We start from the raw sequence: 26,843 nt of genomic DNA on the forward strand, positions 1-26,843 counted from the left end.
CATCTGAAGCAAATTATCAAACGGTCTCACTGTGATTACCACCAAACCAAAGCAGCAACCTTAAACTTCACGCAGATAGTACATTTGTATCAAAAACTTACATACTGGGTTATTCCTTCACATTCATTTTCTGCTTCCATATTACTGACATCTGAACGTTTCCACGAAGAACAAAAACCATGCTTAACTGGGAAATAACATGGTGTCGTGGAAGGAAAATGGGCTAAACAGGGATCAAAACCCAAACTGTCTCAAGGGCCCGAGAGTTACTGCCAATCAAATGAGGGTGCGGGAGAGCTGGGGGCCGAGGAAGTGCAACACCCGCCCAGAGCAACATCCATTCCAACCTCCAGATGTGCTCGCCCTGAGGACACGGGGGCCTCGTGATGCCATGTCTTCTTATTTTCTAAGAGGGGACAGATAACTCAGATGGTTTTTGAAATGTCAAAATTATAAAAATTTTGGATAAAAATATGTTTTTAAAAATACTGGGCCAGAGGCATATATATTGTTGTTTACAAACACTTACACATGAGATGTGTCCAGTCCGCAGTTTCAGTTTTTAACCACTGTGCTAGACAATCAGCCCCGACTTCAATGCCAGCGTTGAACTCCCTAACTGCGGGGCTTTGGCTAGAAAATTGAACCTGAGCTTCACCTTCCTCTTGCAATGTGGGAAGAACAATGCTTCTGTTGTTAGAATTCCAAAAGTGGACACGGATGAAAACAGTATAACAGATACGTGACAGGTGCTTCCAAGAATTTAAGTCTTCTTCCTCTTTTCCTGGAGAACTTAGGAAAAAAGTAAGCCATTCTGTTTTCTTCTTTTTGTATGTGTTATAGTCAGAAAGCTTCATTTTTAAGGTCAAAGCTATTCCACTCATTGTTGAAATCAATTGCTCTACTTGAATTATGAAGAAAATCTGAAACTATGGATATCCTCAATTCTTGTAAATAATGGAGATGAGTCAGCATCAAATCTGAAATTTTTTTCAGATTGACCAAGGGAGAGTGCTGTTTTGCAAATTTACTGTCTCCTGAACAAAATGTTTTCCTTCTATTTCATCAGCTACTCTCAGTCATAAAGATCCTTGCATTAGTCAAACAGCATTTAAGGACATCAAGGAGGTGGTTAAGTGATATAATACCATGTGAGCTAAGAACAGATCGATTCTGCTTAGATTACTGTTCACTACGCAGCCAAGGATCGATGTTTCAAAGCAAGAGGATTATATAAAATAAATTTGGACCGTTAATGGTTTCAAACTACACAATGTTTGTGAAAGTTCAGTAAGCAAATGACCAGTGCTTGACTAGGAATATTAATCCTGTCTATTTGCCACCTCCCAGGGACCTTGACTATACCATTTAGGTTTGACTTCAAAAACCGTGAGTAGAATGAAAGAAGAAAAATGTAAAATCATATGCCACAGTTAGGAGAAACTGGAAAACAAGAGGCAAACCCATCCAGATAGGAGGATTAGAATGAATCGGGCATGTGTAAGCATGGTTTAGAGACTGGACTCCATGGAGGATAAAAACTGAAGGTCACACAGTGGTAGAAGAATCAATCTCCCTGTTGCTAGCTGATATGTTCCTTTTTCTTGTTTCAGAGTGTCACACTGTACCCTGCGGCCCTAAAAACATGGACAATCTAAGAAGAGAGCAAGATGGCTAAATGTTTCTTTTATGCAAAAGTGACTAGGGGTAAGGGTTTCCTGTTACATTATTTTTTAAAAAATTAAGGCTTATGTTTAATGATTACTGTTTTAGGCACCTGGCTCAAAATACTATCAATTCTAAATTTTGCAGATGCTTTTACTAAAAGAAGTGCTTTAAAAATAAAAATAAATTATAATTCAAATGTTTTCCTTAGTACAGCAAAAAATTCTTGTTTTCTAAAATTCAAGATTCATTTTATGGTTAATTAACTACCAGTTAATTCCTCCTTAAGAAACACAAGGGATAGAAACTGAGCCAATGGAGTGGGAGTAATTCCTTCCTCTGGGTCTAGGTAACCAGGGTGGGACAGATGATGGAGAACCCCAGAGGTTCCTGAGTACCCATTTTCATAATCTGCATCACCTAGGAAATGCAGAAGAAAGCAACATGGGATCTATAATATCTTTGTTTTATTTTTAAATATTTTATTTGTTTACTTTTTAGAGAGGGGAAGGGAGAGAGAAAGAGAGGGAGAGAAACATCAATGTATGGTTGGTTGCCTCTCACACGCCTCTTCCCAGGGACCTGGCCCTCAACCCAGGCATGTGCCCTAGACCAGGAATGGAATAGGCGACCTTTCAATTCTCAGGCCAGCACACAACCACTGAGCCACACCAGCCACAGCTATAACACCTTTAAAACATCTAAGTCCTTCTCTCTGTCTTGACAGTGCCAATTGGCAGAATTAGAATCTTGTGAATTCCCATGTGAATTCAGTGTTGATTTTCAATGTAAACTCTCCAGACTGGTTATTGTTACATAAAAACACTGTCAATCATCTTGTCATTCTTTTATGTTTTGTTGGTAGAATGACACTATATCCTAAATTTTATAGAATGGTACATATTTAAAACATTCTTTCTGGTTGTTTCCATCAGTATTCTTGCATTTAAAAAACCAATTTTTGTTTTGAAGTATGTGTTCAAATCAGGTATATCTAACCTATGAAAAGTTTATGGGACTTAAATATGGATCAGTAATGACTAATAAAGTAAGAACTTAGCTTATTTTTGGAAGGTACCTCTCTCTATGAAATGCTGCGTAAGAAAGGGCCAGATAAGAAATGTGGGTGAGAAACATTTGCTTGGTTTACATTTTCATTGTGGTTAGAATGGATAGCATTTTCCAGGGGAAAACTTCCAGTTTGGAACAGAAGGCATGATGAAAATACCATCCTTTTTTCTTAAGCCCATGCTGGCAAGGCTTTTTAAAGATTCACAATGATCTCAGCAAAATATCCTTCTTGAAAATAAGACCAATGAATTGTTTTCTGACTAGATAGGATCAACTAAACTTAGACTTAGTTTTCCATGTAGATTATAATTGCAGTTGGACCCCAGAATTTCAAGCAATGCAGTAAATGATCTTGATGCAGATGCCAGAAAAAGAAGGGAAGACTCTTTCTTCCTCACACTTGTTTAGCTGCATCAGCATTTGAGGCCCCAGGAGAGCTGTTCCCATCGGTTTGAAGATATTTCTCTATATTTACTAAGTATACCCCACTCTTCCAAACTACTCAGTTTATATTTGATTTCAAAACTTTCACGAAAGCAAGATGCTGCCTTAATTTATTTGTTGAGTCAGATCATTACCACCATTTCTGTTTCATCTTGATTTTTCTGGATACAGATATTAAGAAATGATTTGTTTATAATCAGTGAATTTATTAGGGTGGATTTCTAGAATAGCCTAATAACTATGAGTATGTATCATGCAATTTGATGCTAATATTAATTAATTACGCATTTATTTTAATAAATTATGTACACTGAAACCAAAGGTAGTCTCTTAATGGTGTCATTATTCTTGACTTGCAATTCATTTTGAAACAGAGTAAAAAGAACCACAAGAGAGGAAAAGAAATATCCACAGGAACTTCCGGCCAAGATGGAGGCATAGGTGGACACACTGTGCCTCCTCACACAACCAAAATTAAGGACAACAAGAATTTAGAAACAAAAAAAAAACCAATCAGGACAGAAAATTGAACTGTACGGAAGTCCCAACAACCATTCATCCAGACTGATAAGAGGGGCTAAGTCAGTGGCCAGTGAAAAGGGGTCACGGCAGGAAAAAGCGGTGGGCTGGCAGACCCCTGTGGCAGGCTCCCCGAGGGCGCAGGGAGGCAATGAGTAGACCCAGTGAGGTGCACAAGGCAGCTGGCTGTCCACAGTCACACATTCGAGCGCAGATAAAACAGATGAAAATGGGCAGCGAGACAGGATACACAACCCAGGGCTCCAGCACCGGGAAATGAAGCCTCAAAGCACTGATTGAAAACACTTGTGGAAGTTGAGGTGCCAGGACAGACTCCCAGCCTCACAGGAGAGTTCGTTGGAGAGACCCACAGAGTCCTACAATGTACACAAGCCCACCCACTCGGAACCAGCACCAGAAGGGCCCAATTTGCTTGGGGGAAGCAGCAGAGGGGACTGAAATCCAACAGAGAGTGGAACAAGCGCCATTGTCCCCTCTCAGATTCTGCCCCCACAGACAGTGTCACAACCCAGCAACTGGGTTGACCCGCCCTGATGAACACCTAAGGCTCCACCCCTCACTACATAGCAGGCATGACCAGACCCCCCCCCCAAAAAAAGGGCTCAAATGGAAGAACAAATGGAAGCCCCATAGCCAATACTTTTAAGCGACCAAGAGATAGCCAACCTATCAGATGTACAGTTTAAAGCACTGGTGATCAGGAAGCTCACAGAATTGGTTGATTTTGTTTGCAAATTAGATGAAAAAATGAAAGCTACACTAAGTGAAATGAAAAATGCACAGAAAACCAATAATGATGTAAAGAAAACTGGGTCTCACATCAATGGACCAGAAGGAAGACAGAAACAACCAACCAGAAAAGAATGAAGAAATAAGAATTCAAAAAAATGAGGAGAAGCTTAGGAACCTCCAGGACATCTTTAAACATTCCAACATCCAAATTATAGGGGTACCAGAAGGGGAAGAGGAAGAGCAACAAGTGGAAAAGTTATTTGAGCAAGTAACAAAGGAGAACTTCCCCAATCTGGCAGAGGAAATAGACTTCCAGGAAGTCCAGGAAGCTCAGAGAATCCCAAAGAAGTTGGACCCAAGGAGGAACACACCAAAGCACATCATAATTACATTAGCCAAGGTAAAAATGAAGAAGAGAATTCTAGAAGCAGCAAGAGACAAGGGGACAGTCACCTACAAAGGAGTTCCCATCAGACTGTCAGCTGATTTCTCAAAAGAGACCTTGCAGGCAAGAAGGGGCTAGAAAAAAGTATTCCAAGTCATGAAAGATAAGGACCTACGTCCAAGATTGCTCTATCCAGCAAAGCTTTCATTTAGAATGGAAGGGCAGATAAAGTGCTTCTCAGATAAGGTCAAGTTAGAGGAGTTCATCATCACCAAGCCCTTATTATATGAAATGTTAAAGGGATTTATCTAAAAAAAAGAAGATTAAAAATATGAACAGTAAAAAGGCGGCAAACTCACAGTTATTAACAACCACACCTAAAACAAAAGCAAACTAAGCAAACAACTAGAACAGGAACAGAACCACAGAAATGGAGATCACATGGAGGGATAGCAACAGGGGAGTGGGAAGAGAAGAGACGGGGGAAAAGTACCGAGAACAAGTAGCATAGATGGCAGGGAGAAAATAGACAGGGGAGGGCAAGAATACCATGGGAAATGTAGAAGCTAAAGAACTTTTGACACATGGACATGAACTAAAGGGGAGGAATGTAGGTGGGAAGGGGTGTGCAGGGGGGAGGGGAGTGAAGGGGGGAAATGGGACAGCTGTAATGGCATAATCAACAAAATATATTTTAAAAAATATCCACAGCTTTTCTTATTTATGTCATCGCATATAGTGAATAATTTTTAATGATGGATGTTTAAGTGGTGTGATGTGTTATGTTTAAAATGTGGTTTTCTCTTATCACAATTTGAAATCTTGAGAATATCACATATATGAATACAAGATCCATTTTATCTTTATAGCAAAAATAAAAGAATAAAACAGTGCAAGGAACTACTAGTGAAAAGCTCTTCAACAATCTTAAACCAGAAGTATTCCAGGCAATAATCCATTCATTCACTCAACCAGTATTTACTGGGCATATTATATGCTGTGCCAAGTCATTTGCTCTTAACAGTTTCATTTTATGCCCTCATAGAGCTTATAATCCGGTGAAGGGTAGAGAAAATAAAGTAAGCAAATAAATAGCTCTATAATTACAACTTTGACAAATGCTATGAGGGAAACTGTGTATAGAGAGTACTATATGTGTGAACCTCTAAAACGAGTCATATTAAAGCTCAAATGTAAATTGTAAGAAGAATCCAACTATTCATAGCTTAAAAGGCGATGAGACTATGAGTGGGTTTTCATTGAAAAACTTTATGCACATTAAAAACAAAATAGAAACAGACTCACCAATACAGAAAACAAACCAATAGTTGATGGGAAGGGGTGGAAGGAATGAATAAAAAAGGTGAAAGGAAGTAACAGGTCACACTCCCAGTTTTAACATAAATAAGTTAGGGAGATGTAATGTACAACATAGGCAATAAAGTCAGTAATATCATAATAACTTCATTTGGAGACAGATGGATAATAGACTTATTATGGTAATCACATCATAAGGCATATAAATGCAGAATCACTATTTTATACACCTCAAGCTAATATAATATGTCAACTGTACTTTAATAAAAAATAAAAATATAAAGTATAAAAAATAAAAAATATACGCTGGTTTAAGGAATATACATGCCAAAAATGTATCTTAGTTTAGTCTGAGAAGTCATGTGACAGCTAATGTGTGTCATTTACATATTTTTTCATAAAGGACTTGAGTTAATCACAGAGGTTAAGACTGCGGGATGCCACCACCATACTGGGGAAAATAACGTGAATCTGAAGAAGATTTGTTTTTGTTTCTTAACTGCTGTTAATGCACGCACCTGGTGAAATTCCTAGTGATTCAAACAGGGATTTCACTGACTATCAGCAGGCAAGAGATGACAGAGGTTAATGTAATGCCCATTGTGAGAGGTAGTGGCAAACCTGGGTAACAGATCTCTTATTTCCTGAAAATAATGCTTGACTCGCAGCTGCTGTAAATCAGTAATAAGAACTTAAAGTGCAAAGAGCCCTAAGTGGGGAAAACAGAAAACATCTTGGATCATCCAAAAAAATGCACACAGAGATTAAAAATTTAGTAGAGACGTATTTCATTAACATAGTAAAAGAACTATCAAACAATGCTTAGAGTATGACCCATTGATGAAATTGTATGCCTGAGTATGTTTATACTATCATATAGGGGGGAAAACCCCTAGAAGGAAATGTTTCAAAATGCTAAGAGGAAGTATTTCTTGATGGTAGGCTTATGGGTGATTTTCTTTTTAAATATTTCATTATTATCTTTTTTTTCTCCTCACAAAAAGCATGCATTTTTTACATGTGAAAAAAGCCTTTAAAAGACAACCTTGAATTGTACAGGTGAATACTAACTCAAAGCAGAACGTCTTTCGTGTGACAGATCTCACTCGGACTGCAGGATAATGAATGTGAGATGACAGTTCAGATGGCATCATTTGCTCTCTGGCCAACAATGAATCACCAAAGTCTATGCGAGGGCATTTGCAATGAAAGGGAGGCACCAAAAGTTAGATTATTCTGAAGAAAGGTGCTACTTGACTTTTGATATTTCAGAAAAGAATAAAGTATTTGTCCAATTGTCCAGTGATGTACATTTATTTATTATTTAATGTCATTTTTATTTTTAAGAACATGTAGGTGGAGAGATGCTTAGTATACATAGATGGAGGTGAACCTAAGTTTTTTTCAAGGTGCAAAGCACCGAATAAAATTGTTACTCCCTAACTTCCCATTAAAAATAAAATAATACTTAATCATAAAATAAGTACACATCAGACCAACAAAGTTCTAATTTTTTCCTTAGACAAATTCTTCTGTGCTTTTCTGAAATATCAGGAATCCTAAATTTTCTCCAAAATAATTTTTGTGTGCATCTTTTTTTGGTCTGAAGCCCTAAACATATGCTTCATCTATTGAGCCAATTCAATATCACCAAAAAAACAAATCATGGCACCTCAAATATTCAAATAAAAACCCAAATAAAGCCCTAGCCATTGTGGCTCAGTTGGTTGGAGCACTGCCCATGGACCAAAAGGTCGCAGGTTCGATTCCTGGTCAGGGCACACATCCAGGTTGCGGGTTCCATTCCTGGCCTGGGTGCACGTGAGAAGGCGATCGATGTTTCCCTCTCACATCAATGTTTCCCTCTCTGTCTTTCTCTTAAAGTCAATGAAACAAAAAAATGTCCTATGGCGAGGATTTAAAAAAATCCAAATAAAAATGAGCCACACTTAATGCAGATTTGCTATATTTGATATTTTAAAATTCAAACTGGCAAGATAATTTTGTTAAATTTTCTAATGTGGCAGACCTGGGCTCATGAGATTTAGGTCCATCCCAGTTAGAGCATTTATCAAACTCCAACCCGAGCAAGTCTAACCTCTCTAAGACTGTTTCCATTTATTTAAAACAATTACAGTGGTAGAATTTGTGGGGATATAAGTAAAAGATAAAACAATGTAAAATGACTGAGAACTACAAAAGATTATGTTAATATAAAGCGTGATGATTGATATAAGGTATGTTATTTTTGTCATTAACTCTTTCTCGTGTGTACATCTTATATCCTCCAAGGATGTAATTTATGTAAGAGGTATACAGATAGTTGTTTTCCAATTGATTAATTCATCTCATTTGAAAACACATTTTAAATTGCAAGATTAATAGCTGGGATGTGAAAACAGGAGGAATTGTAAATGACCTCCCAGAATAATTAACGCCCAAGTATAAATCCAGTTTATTTATTTCAGTAAAAACTAACTGTTGGGTTATTTATGCTGAAACTTCCATGATAAATCTGGTTTTCTTTTAGGCCCAACTATGGGGGAAGAAGCATTGATCTTTGATAAACCTAGGAGAAATGAAGAAACCCATTGTGTCCCTCCACATACTTTGTAAGTCACCCTGACGGAGGCTTGAAGCATGTCCATGAAAAGGAAATATGTTTTGCCCTGGTCGGTGTTGGCTGAGTATCCTACCACAAAGTAAAAGGTCACTGGTTGGACTGTGGGTCAGGGCACATGCCTGGGTTGCAGGTTCGGTCCCTGGTCAGGGTGCATAGGAAAGGCAACTGATCAATGTTTCTCTCACACATCAATGTTTCTCTCCCTCTCTTCCTCCTTCCCGCCCCCTCTCTCTAAAAATAAATAAATAAAATCTTTAAAAACAAAACCTGAAATGTGTTTTAAGGTCACTTGAAGAAATAAAACACATCCTATCATACAGTGAGAAATCAGATAATGTGTTTTATTCCAATCAAAACAAGTTTTACCAAAGTTTAAATACCAGTCAAACTATTCACTGTCTCAACAAGAATGGCATTTTCAAGACAGTGCTTGAGAAAAAGATATTTAATAAAATTAATTTGCTGTTAAACAGCACATTTAAACAATAACTAGAATGTACCTTTATATATTTAGTTTTTTCTCACATCAACTTGCTGGCTCTTGAATTATTTTGTATCTAGACCCCACGAAACCACATTTCACTTTTCAAGATTACCCTCCAGAAGGGAAGAACTGTAATACGGTATCACCTTCCATAGAGTTTCTGAGAAAGGGCTCTTGTGAACCGGCCGATGTTCAGTTCCCTGCATTCTGACCAGACAACATATAAATTTCTCCACGCAGATGACCAACTATATTTCTTAAAAAACGTCCCGATTCTGTAACTTAAAAGTTCATCACAAAATGGAGTTTTGCTGTTATAGGTCTCGAAGTACCTGATATATTAATCAACTGAAACACACTCTTAAATGGACAGTTTATTTTAGAAAGAGAGGAGGTTTTGAGACAGAATCTAGTCTACCCCAAATCAATCCATGTCTAGATCAGACTCATGGAGGTGCTGATGAAAAGAATGCACTGCCTTATCTGGTTACCCAGGTGACAACCTACATTTGCTCTCAGGAAGTTCTATGTTTTGTATTTAAAATCTTCATCGTTCCTAATGGAGTTAAATCCTAGTGCCCATATTTGAAGTTCCAGAAAAATGGCAAGAAGCAATGCTCTATGTTCAAACCCTCATCTCTTCTGAAGCCAATAATTGTCATTTCTCAGTTTTTTCCATATGAAATTATCCTAGTCTCCTTATCCTTTCTTAAATTAGAGTTCAACACTGTAATCCTTTGAACATACGTCATTTTTCTGTGGCTCCTCCGAGAAGGCCACGTAATCATCTCAAGTTGTGGGGCCCAAATCAAGACCTGTATTCCCGTCACGGCCTGACCACACAACTGAGGCATACGACCATCCGTCCCATGTCCAGGGTTTACAGCGGTTTGCCTCTGCTCAGACCACACCAACCTCACCTACAAAACCATGTCCCAGTGAAAAGTCAACACAAAGGAAATAAAACAAACCATAGAACAGAGTTGACGATAACATGTCTTAATTCTTTAAAGCTTACTGTACTGGTGAATATTGAAATTGTAATTTTTGGATGCAAGAAGTGATCACCAAAAAATTCAGGATGCGGTGTGTTGAAATTTTGATATGACGTGGAAGCTCAGTAACTTTCCTTGCTGGACTTTAGGGAGCTGTTCTAGGTAGGCACATGGTAGCATGACTTTACAGAGTTGTGAATCTATACAATGTGATATGCCATAAGCATATTAAATGCATTCTTCCCATTAAGCCGCTGAAGAGCTTTCCCATATATAAACCAAATAAGACAGCTATTCTCAGAGAAATTAAATTCTAAACCTGATTCAAATATGCATAAATTTTTTAATTGAAGGGTAGCCATGAGTAAAATAAAATGAAAGATGAAAACCAAAAATACCGATATTTTATACTGTAAAAAAATATTTGCTCTGACAATGACAGTATTAGAGATGACATCGATGGATAAAACTAGTCCATATGATGAATGTAATACTACTAACACACTTTTACCTGCAAGGGTTTTTCTGGCTTTCATTCAATGACATCCATTACCCTGGGTGGCCGTGGAGCCCTGTACCCTATTCATCTCAGGCATCTTCAGTCTCCTGAGCTGCCTTGCAGCCTTGACATAGTAAAAGGTCAAGTAGACCCCAGTAAGCATTTGCAAACTACAATATACCTCCTCCCCGTTTTGGGCTGCAAGCCACACATTCTTGTGCTGAGCTTTACTCCTTCATATTTCATTTCATTTTATAAGCAGGCTAATTTGGAAATGGGGTACTTAGGGAACACCAAGATTTTTCAAAACAACCCCACTTTCCTACTTGGCCACCTAAAGAACTAAATCCATAATGGAACATTTGAGAGAACTCTAAAATGGTGCCTGGGTACTGAAGGAATGAACAGCAAATAGCAGCACTATTAAATAAAATGAATGCATTTCACCACCCAGCTCGCCTGTGCTTTCTGGGACACAAGGCACAAACGTGAAAAGGTTTGGGGTAGGATTTCAAGAAAGCTGATTTGTTTCAACAATCATTTGGCAAGATATTGTTCACAAAATAATACCACAAGCCACCTCCCTTTCCGATCATTGTCAAGTCAGGGCTCTCAAATCAACCCCCACAAACCTAATTAAAAATAAAGAAAAGAGGCAGGCTATAAATTCACATCGAGGGCTACGATACGGGATAAATGATAGGCATCTGCCCTAATTGGTCACAACAAAACTAAGGGGCAATAACTAGAATAAATCTCACATTAATCCAAATGAAGCCAATGAATAATATTACAAACCAGGAGCATAGTTTCAAAAATAAATTACCTCCAAGCATGCAAGGACATTATAACCCATAAAAATGATTGCGAAGAACGTTCTGCATATAAATACGTTTCATAAATGCACTATAAGTGCTAAGTAGCATGTGTATATATGATATGCATACCCATAGAGTGTACTTTTGTATATTCACAATCAAATCTATGTACGAAAAATGAAACTGTATCCAGCAAATGGTTTCTCCACAAGAATACATTAGAATATGGAAGAGAACGCTCAATTTCTAGGGCCGCCTTTCCTGAGCAATAAAGGAAATAAGCAAAACCACCTTATAATTAGGCAGGGAAGCTTATGAGGCACCGAAGGTGTTTTTGAGGAAGGCCCAGCCCTGTAAGTGGGAGCTGCAAATGAAATGATTCCTTTCAAAACACCCATTTCTTGTTGGCTCTTTCCACCCTCTGATTCCGTTGCTAAGCTTAGAAGGAAAGGAAGCAAGTGGCTCACTCTGCATTCAAAGCCCGTTCAAGATAAAATCAGAACACCATTTTTTTTTAAAACAGGAGCCAATGCCTTCTTACTTCTCTCTTCCCAGTAACCTTCCTCTAGGTTACCATCTCCATCCCCATCTCTGTCTCCGCGTCTTCCTCTCCTACTCTGAGAGGGTCATTGTTCACGTGCAGGCCACAAATGTATACACCGGTCATTTAATAGCAAGCTGAACCAAGAAGATAGCTCCACTGTCTCCTACTTACCTTGCTGAGACCGGGAAAAGCTGTTGAAAGGAGGGAGAGATGCAAACTGAATCCATTTTCCTTGTGACCGAGTCGGATGCAGCCTCCGAACCCAACATCAGCAGCGGCTGCTGGGATTTTTTTCCCTCCGTCTCTGGCTGGCGACGGTGCGAATAGGAACCACCCTTCCAGCCCCACTAGAGTATCAGCAGTCGAGGCGGCAGCAGCACCAGCATCACCACTTGGCCTCCTCCCTCTCGGAGGATGGGGTGAGCTCAGAAGCAGCCAGGAACTTGCAGCAGACACCTCCTCTGGCTCCTCCTCTCCTGCCCCCTCCCCCACAGCCCCACCCCTGCTGCAGTTGAAGCTGCCTGCCCCGGCAGCTGCTGGTTGTCATGGTAATGACCAATGGGGAACGACCAGACTACGGGGGAGGGGAGATGTTTGGACCGAGCTGGAGGGGAGTGAATTTGAGCGGCTCCGCTCTGGGATGCTGGTGGTCTCTCCTACTTTGGACTCTGGGTCTTTAAAAGTGGGGCAAGGTTGTATAGGCACGGGAAGAGAATCATTTAAATTGAAACAAAATCTGAACTGTAACCTACGAAACAGCTCAGCTGTCTGTGCACTGTCTATGGTTTTCCAATAGAATGTGCGATCAGAAAAAAGTAACAATTATGGAGAAAATTATGTCGTGTAACAGGAGAGTATTATCACTCCAAAAATGTCCTTTATAGCATCTTTTACCCAATGCCACTTAAGGTTGTTAAAAAGCAAAATGAGTGGCTGGACTTCGCAATAAAACAAGAGTCCGATTCCTTGGCACTACTCTCCCTTGCTGTTTTCAGGTGAGTCACTGGGTCTTACTGTTTTTCCAGCTCCCCCTGTGAAGAAGACCCAGAATTAATTGTCACTACCCTGTGCAAAAGGAAGCTGAATCAGAGGAGACAAATTCCTTGAGCATGCAGGGTTCTCGGTAGCACAAGTTGGTGGATAGTTCCAAACATTTTTAGTGTCAAACTCCTGGAGTCTTCGTTTCCTGTGGTAAATTCCATGCCGCTTTTCATGAATGCTGTTTTGGAGGTCCTGAAACAGCTGGGAGCCAGGGCAGCAGGTGGAAAAAAAGGAAGTGAAATCAGCAGGGTTGACTTCTAGGTGAGTTCTACTTGTGACTAAATTATAGATGACGCTAGTATTTATCTCATGCAGTAGTTGTAAAGATCAACTGAGACAGTGCACTAAAAGCCTTTGCCATGTAGTAAGTGCACAATAAATGATTACTATTATTAGTAGTAGTGCATTGTATCCACATCTTAATCCAAGAAATTAAAAGAATAGCATGGCAATTGCCGATACAAGAAAAATTAAGGCGAGAAAACACTTAAAACATGTTATCTGTGATAACGATGATTACAGTGAGGAGGCCAGACACAGGGAAGCCTCTGAGAGATTAAAAGGTCTCTAAAGTGTGGCAATGGCAGACAGTCTGGGTCCTAAAGGAGTTTGATACATTGCCCGAATTCACACAGCTAATGAATGGCAGAGCCAGACTTAAAACTCGGACTCTTCTCACACTGACATCTGCTCTTGTTTAACCATTACATTTTTCTGCCCTTCTGCCAGGGAACAGAGATACTCTTTGTTCTTAACCCATAGGGTTATTGATGGGTTCAGACGGGATTAGCACAAGTTTCAGAGCCACACAGCTGGGCTAGACACGGTTTGGGCCATGTTAATTAACTCCCCTGAACAAACGGGTCTTCACCTGTGAAATGGAACTCATCCTAGAACCTCATGGAGTCATGGTGAGAACTAAATAGGATGATGTATAGACAGCATCAGCCCAGCTAGTACGTAGTACGAGTTCAATAAATATTAACTGTATTTGTTACTCATTCTTACGCAGTAAGTATTAGCACCTGAGAGACTTTTTCCTGCACGGAAAAAGGCCTTGATGCCTTATCTGTTGAATCAGAACAAGGGCCGTATTCTGACAAAACTGACTCAAAGGCATTTCTGTTGTGGAACGAGTTGCAACTTGCCTTCAGCACTTGGCATGGCCTCTGGGTCCTCTCCAATGGAAAGACTGCACGTTGCCCCAGCAGCTAATGGCCCCTGCCTCCCACCTGACCCCAAAGAATCCCGCGGCCCGCGCTCACTTCCACATCAGGACCACTGTCTGGGATTTTCGCAGTAGGCATCTGTTCCACAAGCATTTCTGTGCAATTTTGTCGTAAGACGTACTGTAAACTGATTGACAGTTTGGGTTGTTTGGAGGGAAAGGGGTCATTTCTCCAGTGACAAGTCAACCTCTGTAAAAAAGATAAAATAACTGGTTGACAGTTGTTGGGGGGTGGGGCAGGGATGTTGTTTTTGGTTTGGGTGGGGTTTTTTTGTTGGGAAGAATTTTTCACAGTTATTCCCATTTTTATATTATACGTAAATCTTAGCTAACCCTCAAAATGGTCTACTCAGTTACTAATAGACATGGTGCTGGTGGCCTTAACACAGCATTTCTTCGAGATGGTGAGAGCTTTCCCCAAGAGTTTGAGACGCTACGTTGAGGGCAGAGTCGAACCTACATCTCCCATAGAACGAAGATAGACACTTAGATACAAACAACAAAATAAGGTCAGTCGTTTGCGTAGGGTTGCCATGAAGCTACAGACATTTTATGTGTATTCAACTATTTTGTGTTTCTCGATCAAGTCTTTTGAATTTTGTTATTCATGTTTTCATGTTGCATTTTGTCCTTTTTCATGTCCCTCCTTTATTTGTCGTTCTTTCATCTTTTTACAGCAAAATCGCCTTACTGCCAATTAATGAGTGGAAAGTGCTTCCTGCAAAGAAGCCTTGGGCAGAAGTTCTTATATGAGGAGCGTCACGTAAGTGAAGTTCTGTAACATGAATTGTGATGATCTCACGTCTCTTAGTATTTTTCTCTGCATTTCGTCCCCTGCTGTCTTCACAGAGAGAGCGCTGGACGGAAGCAGAGAAGGGAGCTGCAGGTTGTAGAAGCACACATGTTTGTTTGGGTGACAGGATGGCCTTGTGAGGGCATCGCACCAGCGCCCAGGGCTGACTTGGTTGGGGCAAGTGATTCTGGTTTTCTCTTCCTGTCAACACAGACAGAATGAGCTGGGGGAGAGAAAAGTGTTCCGTGGGCCCTGTTTGAACAACTCCACAATTTAAACAGTCAAATACTACTCTCTTGTTCTTTTCCTTATCTGTGCAGCGTGGTTATCATTATTTAATAATGCTTGATTATTTAATTATTTTTTAGATATTTAATTATGTAGAAGTTATTTTTATTTAATAACTTGTTACTTATTTACTTTAAAATGAAATTTGTTTCTGGCTTTAGCAGAACAGTAATGAAAATAGGCATGGTAGAGAGAATGTCTTTGGAGAAAGGAACTTAAAGCAAAACCATACATTTTTTTTTAAGTAAAACAGACTTCAGCTGTATTTGTAATCATTTGTATTGAACAAATTAAACTTTGCATTTTATTTTTCTCTTCATTGCCATACACTCTCTTACCATGCTTTATTTTTCCATAGTATTTGTCATCTAATATACTATATTTTTATTTGTACTTAAAATTTTTTTATCTGTCTCTCCCACTGGAATTTAAGCTATGAAAAGGTGGGGATGTAAACATTTTTTTCAACGACAGTTGACATACAATGTTATATTAGTTTCAAGTGTATAACACAGTGATTAGACATTTATATAACATAATGGAGTGATAGCTTTGATAAATCCCATTTGACACCATACACAGTTATTACAATATTATTGATTATATTCCCTAGGATATACTTTATTTCTAAGTGACTGTTTTTATAACTGGAAATTTGTACATCACAATCCCTTCCCCTTTATTACCCATCCCCTATCTCGCAACCCCCTGCCATTTGGCAACCATCAATTTGTTCTCTGTATCTGTGAGTTTGTTTCTGTTTTTGTTTGTTCATTTGCTTTTTTTTTTTTTTTTTTTTGGATTCCACATGTAAGTGAAATCATACGGTATTTGTCTTTTTCTGTCTGACTTATTCTCTTAGCATAATACCCTCTAGGTCTATCCATTTTTGTCATAAATGGCAAGATCTCATCTTTTTCATGGCTAACAGTCCATTGTATGTATGTACCACATGTTCTTTATCCATTCACGTACTGGTGGGCACTTAGGTGTTACCGTATCTTGACTATTCTGAATAATGCTGCAGTAAACAAAAGTGTACATGTGTTTTTTTTCCAACTAGTGCTTTGGATGTCTTTGAATAAATACCCAGAAGTACTGCTGGGTTATATGGTAGTTTTATTTTTAATGTTTTGAGGACCCTCCATACTGTTTTCCATAATGGCAGCACCAGTTCACCATCCAACCAACAGCACATGAGGGTTCTCTTTCTCCACATCCTTACCAACATGTTGTAGATTTATTGACGGTAGCCATTCTGACAGGCGTGAGGTGATACCTCACTGTGACTTGGCTTTGCATTTCTCTGACGATTAGTGATGTTGGGCATCTTTTCACATGTCTATTGGCCATCTGTATGTCCTCTTTGATGAAACGTCTATTCAGGTCCTCTGAAGGTGGGGGACAGGGTTTGTTTGTTTACTTGTGAATGATGCCACCCCATATTAAGTGCTCAATAAATATTTCTTGAATGAATAGACCAGTAAATAAATATAATATCAACAAATTCTGCATTGAATTATGGTTATATATGCTATTATAATGTTTTTCTAGTTGTATATTTAAAAGTATTGAATAATAATTATTTTAGTTGTATATATGCATGTTAGCATAATATCTATCTAATCTATATCTTAAATATACATGGCTATTAAAGTGGAAATATTTGCACATGCATATTCAAAGTCATCTAGCATATTGCCAGTAGTATGCACGGGTTCTTTGGGAAACATTGATTTTGTACTGAGTACTGAGTGCCTTCCCCAGTACTGCTAACGGTGACCAGACTGTCTGCCTCTCCTGGGACCTTCCAAACTTTGACTTCTGCAAGTGGGTCTTGGCTGCAAAAGCGGCATTAAATTTTCAGGAGAAACCACAGCAGAATGGGAGGAAGCTGCAAAGTGGGGGCTGTGGAGACAGACTGCTTGGATTGAGTCCATGCTTCACCATTTGTTTTCTGAGTGACCTTGGGTAAGCTGCTAAATTTCTCTGTGCCTCAGTTTCTTCACCGCATGACATAAGAGCAGTACCTACTTCACCGGGCTGTTTTGAAGATCAGAGTTCACGTGTGCAAGGAGTTAACCAGTATCTGGCATGTAGTAAGTAAATGGAAAATAATTGAAGCTAATACTATTATTTTTTAAAAGATTTTATTTATTTATTTTTAGGGAGGGAAGGGAGGGAGATAAAGAGAGAGAGAGAGAGAGAGAGAAACATCAATGTGCGGTTGCTGGGGGTTATGGCCTGCAACCCAGGAATGTACCCTGGCTGGGAATCGAACCTGGGACACTTTGGTTCCCAGCCCGTGCTCAATCCACTGAGCTACACCAGCCAGGTGAATACTATTATTTTTTAAATGTTTATTTATTTATCTATTCTTAGAGAGAAGGGAAGGGAGGGAGAGAGACATCAATGTGAAAAAGAAACATCGATCAGTTGCCTCTTGTTCACGCCCCAACCAGGGATCAAACCTGTAACCTAGGCATGCGCCTGAATAGGTAATTGAAATGGCAACCTCTCATTTTGTAGGACAACACCCATCCAACTGAGCCACACCAGTCAGGGCAGTAGCTTGCACCATTATTAATTTAATATAATTTATAACTATAATTATGCATAGCACATTTTATGGATGTTTTAAAAACACTTAGATCACTCAGGGTTATTTTAAGAACTTGCTGTTATGACTACAGAAGCAATTTCAGCAGTTTATGAGGATTTCTGTACATATCTATCTCAGAGGTAGGCCGATGTCCTGATTTCCCCCCAGAAAAGAGGCAAAAAGGGAGGAGTTGAAATAAACTGCTGTTTATTCCTTGTTTACTCCCTAAGAGGTTATTCACATACTGTATATTTACAGAGAACATTAAATGTAAGCAGTCAAGATCTTCTAGCATTTACTAAGAATAAGGATTAGACCATTCTGACCCTAGTGCATGTCCTTTACCCGGAGTATCAGTAAACAAGTGTGTTAGAATTCTCTCATGAGCTCTACAGTCCTGTAGTCAAACATCGTATGATGACTCCCTGCAGAAGCAGATGGACACTTTGGCCTTTGCTTACTCCATTTCCCCTGGAAGTTGCTTTACTTGCTCCAACTCTTCAACCTTCTGGGTTTATGCATCACATCCTTCAGGGAGTCTTCAGCGATACTAGGATTAGCATTAGAATGGAGATTCCCATTGTCCCCTGTCAAGTCTTTATTACTACACTTATGTTGAATGGTAAACTTGTTTTGTCTTTATCTCCTGTTTGACTGTAAGAACACTGAGTCAGGGATGCTGTTCATTCATTTGGATATTGATACATTAACAAATATTTCTTGCTAGCAACTACTGTGCAATACATGAGGGAGTAGGGGCACACCTGTAAATAAGATAACAGGAGCATTCTCTTCATAGGGCTTGTAATCTAAAAGGGAAGTGAGACCACGTGAGTACTTGAATGAAGTTGAAGGCTACACCAGAAAACTATAGGAAGCTCTGATGGCATGTACATGGAGGATGTAACTAAGTATGGGAGCCCTGAGAAGATATTATTGAAGGGAATGTGAGGTGGAGCGGCAGGTGGTTTCAGACAAAGCAAAGGAAACATATGTAGGTCCCTAGGTATGGAAGAACATGGCGTATGACTCAAGTTTTGTTTAATGCTATTACCTAGCAGAATAACTGTGCACATACATTAGGTGCCACTTACATGTTTGTTCAAAGGATCTGCCTCCTTCCTTTTCTAACACATATAAACACAGAGATTCTTTTCTCCATATTTTCCTTCTGATAATTGATTTGGGGGATTAGAATTTGTCAGTAAGTAGCTGAGGAGCTACAGGCTTTGTGGGGTGAGAAAGCATAAAGAGAAGCCAACAGATTCAGTGTTCTTACCACGCTAACAATGACCCCTCTTCCATGAGAGATTTGTTAAGTAAGATTTACATAGTAATGCAAACGTTTGCTCTGACGTTGAAACAGCTTTTCCTTTCAGGTCCTGTGCAATTGTATATAACCCAGTGGCAGAAAACACATGGGCTTAGATTACTAGCAAATCAGCGACACCCAAGAAATGAGAAAAGCTCTGTTTCAATGATCTTTTTCCAACACTTAGCAATCAGAAAATCTACAATAAGTTTAATTTCACTATGCATGTAAATTTTATTTGAATATTGGTATTGCTTTTTCTTTTAGTTGCCTATGGGAAACACCATAATTTTTGTAATTTTCACAGTTCTTAGGAACTTAGAATGTCTTGGTCCTAACAGTAGAAAACATGAGCCAGGTAGTACAGTCAGCACACACATCCTGTAGTGAACAAAACAGGCATAGTTCTTATCCTGATGGAGCTGAGCATCTAGTGGGTGAGTAGCCAAGAAAGAAGAAAACAAAACACTAAAATCATAGCAGATTTTCACAAGTGCTGTGAAACAATGAACAACTGAAAGGAAGTTAAGGAACGGAAGTGGGAGGAAAGAGAGGATGATTCGCTGTGGAGGTGATGTGTAAACTGAAAAATAAAGTCTGGAACATGCCAGTCATGTAAGAACTAAGAAAAGAGCATTTCAGATAGAAGGATGAGCTCAGAGGAGAGAGCTCAGGAATGAGAAAAGTTTTTGAAGGTCAGTTCTGCCGGAGATAGTGAGCATAGGGAGCAGTGGCATGAAAGGACTTCGGGAAGGTGGGCAGGAACCAAATCATGCCACACCTTGGAGCCCACTTTCAGGCAATGAAGAGCCATTGAAGAGTTTACACTTGCTTCAAAGCATTATGGGAAATGAATTAGTGGTGGGCAACAGTAGATGTAGTTAGGATGCTGCGGTCATCCAGGATGGAGATGATAGTTAGATTAGGGTGGTGGCAGTGCATATGGAGAAAATGGGGCTGTTTTGAATGGAAGCATTTTAGAAGTGGCATTGTAGGGACTTGCCTTCTAACCATAAGACCTTGTACCCATATCGTCTCTCAGTCTCATTGTTTCATCTGTGAAGCCGGAGTAAAAGTTGCCTTTGCTTACTGAATGGAGGTTTAAGTGAATTATGTTTGTAAATACTTTAGCACGTGTCTGGCACATAGAAGGAGCTCTGTAATTTTCAGTTGTTCTATTATATGTTCCCCTCCCCACACCTGAAGCTTTCTTATTAATGCCTTTAAAGCCATTCTTTTCCTTCTGGCCCCCAAATTAAAAAAAAATTCCTTAATACCGCCCATCTCAAGATCCCCAAGCGATCTCTTAGTTCCCTCAAATGGCTAAGTACTAATTTTCCCGTGACAGACAGGACAGGTGCAGAGGGACTGAAGAAGAGGAAAGGATAACCTAAAAGTGGAGCTTACAGATTTCATGGTCTCATATTTATGAGACAGCTTTCTTTAAATATTTACAGCCCTCATTTACATTTTATTACTCTGCAGTTAGCTTCTTATAGTTAATTTGAAGTGTGAACTTGGGAGCCTGGAGCTCTAGCAAGCTCCATGTCAGAAAAATGCATAAGAAGGAATTTGCGTTTTGTGGGGCTTCCCTCCCCCCTACCAAGGGCAACCAACCTTTGCAAAGAAATCTTTGCGATTTCTTGCGTCTGCCCACTGCCGCCTTCTGGAGCATTCTTGCCTACCGTGCCCCTGGCTCTGGCTCCTGCTACAAGCTGAAGGAGTCAGACACTACCAATCTGAAGCAAATAATTTACTTCTGAGCAGGGATGATGGAAGGAAGGTGGGGTGAAACCCACAGAGGGGAAGTTACATTTCAAGAAAGCAGCTTTCTTTGTTTTAACTCTTTTTTAAACCTCTTTTCTTTTACCCTAAGTCCAAATTGCTTCTCTGTTTCCCAGTATCTATTTCTCATTCTAACACATTTCTCAGTCCTTAACAAAACCCCAATCCATCTCTCAAATAAATCGGTAAAACTCTAAACTCTTGTTGAAGTAGAAGGCTCGAAAAGGTAAAATCAGGACCCCAAGGCAAACGCCAAATGCACACATCAGTGATTTTATTTATTTATTTATTTATGTCAGAGGACCTGGAATATGTCAAAACTGGCCCAAAGGACATTTGAGAAGCTAGACATTTATAGGCAATATACAAAGGAAAGGACAAAGGTGGTTTTACTTATGTAGTTTATTTGAGCTTCAAGACTTGAGATACACATTTATACACAGGCCTGATCTTTGTGACCTTGAATAAACCAAGCTGGTGGTTGACCTTCTTGTAGGTCCTCAGAGCCAGACCTTGACTCTGTGGAAATGTCCAAAAGGAAGAGCAAAGTGCTTTGTATCATGCAGTCTCCTAAACTCCCAGAATTCTCTGAAAAATGACCTGGGTCTGGGTTTCTGCGGATATCTATGTGGAGATATTATAGGACAAGGGTAGGTTTATTTCACGTAGCTTTCCTTAAAGGAGAAGAAGCCTTCATGTCCCTGACCTCAGCATGGGATAGCAAGCCCAGAGAGAATATTTTATGCCCAACTGTGGCCTCCGGGACCTAAATTAGGGCCTGGCTTTTTCTAAGTCGTAATGACAATCTTTCCTAGCTCTTGAACCAAAGGTTGGAATGGATATTAAATTTAGTTTGGGGACCTTAGTTCCTCAGATGAACCTGAGTAATGTTTTACAAACAGGATTTTAGAAGAAGGTGTTTTTGACCAAGAAAAAGAGCTTCACATAGCAGCCGCTAACATCTGGTCTTCACAGGTTTCTTTAGTCCGAGCTTTGGCTAATACATCACGCAGTAATTGTTTGCTACATTCAGTGCCCTCAGTCCTCATAATTCCCTCCATCCACACCCTCCTTTCAGGTCAGCCAGATTCACATACAAAATGGAGGATGAAAATATGGAGATGATTGAGGCTAATAATTCTGAGTTCAGAATGGTAAGTTCTTGGTTTGCAGCCTCATCTGAGAGACCAAACCTGGAGAGGAATCCTGGTGTTGCTCCTGTCCGTTTTCTCCAACCAGTGGTTGAGTGATGTGTCACCAGCATTCTTGGTGTCCTCCTGGTATAGGCACCCCTGCACCACCACCCCACAGTAGAAAAGGGACTCACCCCACGAGGGCGGTCAAGGTTCCACAGTCTTTGCAGCTGTACATGGGAGCTATAGTTGGAAGCTAGTACTTAATCCCCCTCTAATCTTGGCTTGATTAAAAATTCATCAGTAGAACATTGACACTCACTCCTCCTGGGATCATCCCCAGAACTTGTTGGGTCTAACCATCAAACCAGGACCTTTTCAGTCATGCCTTCTGGCAGGACCTCATCAACACCGTGGGGCCACCGTGGATGTATCCTACATCTTACGCTAGTGAAGAGTCTGAGATTGGCTTTCACACGTACACTTGGGTGAACACATTTGTTGTGACAGAGTCAAGTGGAATGGAGCTTCATGCTAAGTCTTTTATCCTATTTCTGCACTGAGCCACTTTTTACTCTGGGCAAGAACCTCAGCCTTGAGGGCTGGCCAAAGAGGAGTAATAGGACCCTGTGCTTTAGTCATGCACTCATCTTCCCAGTGCTCCCTCCTACTCTTCGTCTTTGTGGCAAGTTTCTATGGGAGCCTTTATAGTCAAAAGAGAGGATTCTTTTTCAGTGAGAAACCTCTCCAGTCTCCAAAATTAGCAGGAGTTTCAGTAATCCAAGGTTAATATCAGGGACCAGGTTTTGAGTTGGAACTTCACGCATCTCCTGTCATTTGTGCTCTGATTTGTGTTGCCCCTTTTTTGTCTCTCATGGGCAAGGGGGGCAGGTGGCTAGAGATGAGTGGGAAATACCCCACCCGTTTTCTTCTGAGAGCTGCAGATGGAACTTCACCATTGCCGGCCACCCTGAGGGGAGCCCTTTGGGGACACAGAACCATCCTGTGCCCGAGGCTCTGGTGCGGCATACACCTTAAAGTGCACAGTGAGCCCTGCCCCATTCCAGATCTGTGAGAGTGTGGCCTTTATGACCAGAACAGACCACTGGAAACTATCTGATAAAATCAGATTGTTATGGAAACAGCTTCTGTTAATGAGGCTGTGGAGAAGCAGACACTTTCACCGATCATCTATATGAATGCCAATTGGTAGTGAGATGTAGCAGAGAAGGAGAATGCACATGGGTGTGCTACCTCTGTCTGCTGAGAGGGCTGAGCAGCAGTGACACACTGGTATCCAGGTCGTGAATTCTAAATGCCATACTTCACTTAAGGCAAAGAAACTGAGTGTCCTTGGAGAAGTGGCTGACCCTAGGGCCAGGGCAGTGAAGTACCAGATGAACCTGGAATGTCTTGTCATGCCAGGAAGTAAGGAAGTATTCAATGAATGATGGGAACAACTCCGAAGTCAGGGGCACCAGCTTGAAAGAACTCCCACTAGCAAAATATGGGACAGTTGGGGCATCTGAATGAATAATGGTAGTCATGGAATGTAATCCATGTAATAAAATTAGAATCTGTGAGTCTATACTGTTCTAAACAAACAAATGAATACAATGGAATAAATGGGGAGCAGGAAAATCTGTTACAGGAAAATGCCAACTAATAATTATAAAAGGAATGATCCAACATTTGGCAAATTGTTATTTCGCAAACATCATCATAATACTTTTAAGCATGAATCATCAGTGAATGCCAAAACTAATGAGTGGAAGTTTGAGGAGGAAAAAAATATTTAGATTTTCAACCTATTTCCCCACCAAGTTCCTATTAATTACTAGGGAAAAATAGTAACTTTACACTGAGGAAGGATGGTTGGTATCACTTAATCAACCGATTAAAGTTAGCACGGAGAATAGAAGAAGGAAATCACATGTCTCTTAACATGAAAGAACAGCATGACTTCTGAGGTGTTTCTGCCAAAATGCATTATCTGCTTCTAATCCACGAGGAGACAGCAGACAAACCCATGTTGAGGGGCACTACAAAATAACTCGCCTGTACTCTTCAAAACTTCAAAAGTGTAGTAAGAGGCAAAGTAGGACTGAGACAATCTTCTAGATTAAAGAGGATTGGAGACATGAATATTAGGTGCCGTGGATTCTTGGGTTAGATCCTGGGGACCCAAAGCAAAGCAAAACAACTTGCCATAAAAGATGGTAATGGCTAGCCCTGGCTGGTGTAGCTCAGTGGATTGAGCGCGGGCTGGGAACCAAAGTGTCCCAGGTTCGATTCCCAGCCAGGGTACATTCCTGGGTTGCAGGCCATAACCCCCAGCAACCGCACATTGATGTGTGTGTGTGTGTGTGTGTGTGTGTGTGTGTGTCTCCCCCTCCCTCCCTCCCCTCCCTAAAAATAAATAAATAAAATCTTTAAAAAAAAAAGATGGTAATGGCATATTTGGCAATATTTGAATAAGGTAGACAGATTAGAGAGAATTAGATCAGTGTTCATTTCCTAATTTTGATCATTGTTGAACCCTTGTTATGAAAGAAATTGTCCTTGTTTTTAGGAAATATATGCAGAAGTATTTTGGGGAAGGAACATCATGTCTACAACATTTTTCTGTGGGCTTTGTCCTTTTCCTCCCCCTCTCTCCCCTCTATAGATTCTTTCTCAGCCACCCCCATCTCCCGCCAATTACCAGTGCTGCTGGAGCAGTGCTCACACAAACCTCAAGCACAAAGGATGTCAGTGGTAAAGAAAAATTCCCTTCTCCCTCCTACAGTCTTCTAGTGGCCCTCTAACATCCCCCCTTCCCCGCCTCGTTGGCAGAGTTGGCTGACTGGTCAAGCAGGCATGGGGTGTGCATGGTTTTAGCCTTAACCTAATACCAGCAACCAAAGATGGGAAGGTGCATTTGAAGCTGAGACACATGCTCTCTTGTATCTTAGCCCGTCAGAGTTTTCTAGGAGGTGCCTTCCTCAGTTATACTTCAGTATAAGGCACCGAGCCTTGAAGAGGAAGCTTCATGCTACTTTTCAGATGGGCAGGACACTGACCTCTGTCCGCTCAAAATTCCTAGTGTCATTTTCTTAAAGGGGACATCTTTGTCATCCATGTTGTGTTTACCATATGATTTATCCGTGTGATTAGACATTTCTATACAATTCTCAGCAAGTTTTTGTAACAGTAATATTGGGACCTGTAGTTGAGAATCAAGTATTATGAGCTTCTTCTCCAGGGTAGAACATTTTTAGAGATTATCTAACCCTTGCCTTAAGACTTCATTGAGTATAAGCTACCTTTATTGCATGTTGAATGTCTCTCCCTCCCAACAGTATAACCAGACCTCTCTGAGTTGGACCTTTGTGGCTGAGATGTTTGTTTATGAGATTGTGTGAGGTCTCTGGGGTTTCTGCTGTCCTGTCCCTTCTAAGGGCCTCAACTACCAGACAGTTCCTATAGGTCATAGGCCACCACGGGCAACACATCAACTCAAGTGGCATCAGAAGGAATGCAGTGTTGTGGGCCCTGCAGTGCCTACTCCACACTCTCCCATTCTGCCAGTCTCAGCATAGATGGAGTCGTAGAGAAATATAACACAAGCCTGGTTTTAGGTCGGTCCCTTTTGCCCTCTCTTTGCCCAAATGAGTAAAACAGGAGCTAGGAGAGGTAGGAAATGGAATATAATCACCTGTGTTCTTCTTCTGTCTCTATCTCCTGAGGACCTGCTCCACGGTTCTCACGTGATAAGAGTGCTCAGTTGAGTTTTCCAGGTCTGGGAGATTATCTCATTCCTGTACCTGGTCCAGTCACAATTTGCATTGTTGACGAGTTTTAAGTAATTATTCTTCAGGGCAGTCCTGTGCAGATGCCCTACAGAGTCTACTTATGTAATGGAGTTTATAAACAGCCAAACTCCGCCTTTCGTATCCTCCGGAGTCACAAACCTCACTGCGTTGGCACTGCTGTGATTTCCTGCCAGCCCTGACTACAGGGGAAAACCTCAGGGATGGGGCAGTGACGAGCATCGGAAATACGTTCTCCGAAACGGGTAAGAGTTCCCTGCAATGAAGCAGTTGAGAAGGGAACCTCAGGGGAAAGGGCAATGAAAGCAAGACTCATCAGAGAGTGGAAGTAAGCCAACATGGCAAAAACAAGTTAAACATATGGCAGGTTTATCGCAGGGTCCCGACGATCATACAGAAAATGTTAGACAAACCTCTACAAAGAAGCCTTTTCGTCAGACTCTCCTACTCATATTTCAGGAGTTTTTTTAGGCCCAAGAATCAGTATTTCTGATTATAGACATTCTCATGGGCTTCAATACATGAATCGTCCCTGGTTTAAGTGGTGAAATATAGTAATTTTGTATTTACTTAATGACTTTAAAAATTTCAAGTATTATATAGAAGACCTGGTTGATTCGTGGTCTAATAGTAATACTACAATACAGGAATACTAAAGCAGTAATACTAAAATACTTAAATAGCTCTCTCTCATTCCAATCAGATGTACGTGCCATTGACTACATGCTGAGA

The 26,843-nt window shown here is 40.3% G+C and overlaps 1 protein-coding gene across 1 annotated transcript in view; it reads right to left on the reverse strand.

Moving 5' to 3' along the window:
• The window catches only part of JAKMIP2 (janus kinase and microtubule interacting protein 2), a 139,388-nt gene extending 126,805 nt beyond the window's left edge, over window positions 1-12,583 (reverse strand). The window contains 1 exon segment of the mRNA XM_028528235.2: window positions 12,289-12,583. The gene's annotated coding sequence lies outside the window, so the exon portion shown is untranslated.
• Window positions 12,584-26,843: the final 14,260 nt, after the last annotated feature.

This window comes from Phyllostomus discolor, chromosome 13 (genome assembly GCF_004126475.2).
Source record: "Phyllostomus discolor isolate MPI-MPIP mPhyDis1 chromosome 13, mPhyDis1.pri.v3, whole genome shotgun sequence".
Taxonomy (NCBI): domain Eukaryota; kingdom Metazoa; phylum Chordata; class Mammalia; order Chiroptera; family Phyllostomidae; genus Phyllostomus; species Phyllostomus discolor.